This window comes from Aptenodytes forsteri, unplaced genomic scaffold (assembly GCF_000699145.1).
Source record: "Aptenodytes forsteri isolate BGI_AS27 unplaced genomic scaffold, ASM69914v1 Scaffold657, whole genome shotgun sequence".
NCBI lineage: Eukaryota > Metazoa > Chordata > Aves > Sphenisciformes > Spheniscidae > Aptenodytes > Aptenodytes forsteri.
In genome coordinates this window covers 153,954-154,320 of record NW_008795019.1, presented here as the reverse complement: position 1 = coordinate 154,320, position 367 = coordinate 153,954, and positions in this window count along the sequence as shown.

Genomic DNA, 367 nt, shown 5'->3' with positions numbered 1-367 from the left:
GCTTTGCACAAGCTTGCACGAGCACGCGCAGCCTCCCGCAAACACGCGCGGCTTTGCACAAGCTTGCACGAGCACGCGCAGCCTCCCGCAAACACACGCGGCTTTGCACAAGCTTGCACAAGCACGCGCAGCCTCCCACAAACACGTGTGGCTTTGCACAAGCTTGCACGAGCACGCGCAGCCTCCCACAAACACGTGGGGTTTTGCATGAGCACACGCAGCCTCCCACAAACACGCGCAGCTTTGCACAAGCTTGCACGAGCACACACAGCCTCCCACAAACACATGGCTTTGCACAAGCTTGCACGAGCACACACAGCCTCCCACAAACACGCAGGGCTTTGCACGAGCACGCGCGGGCTCCCTC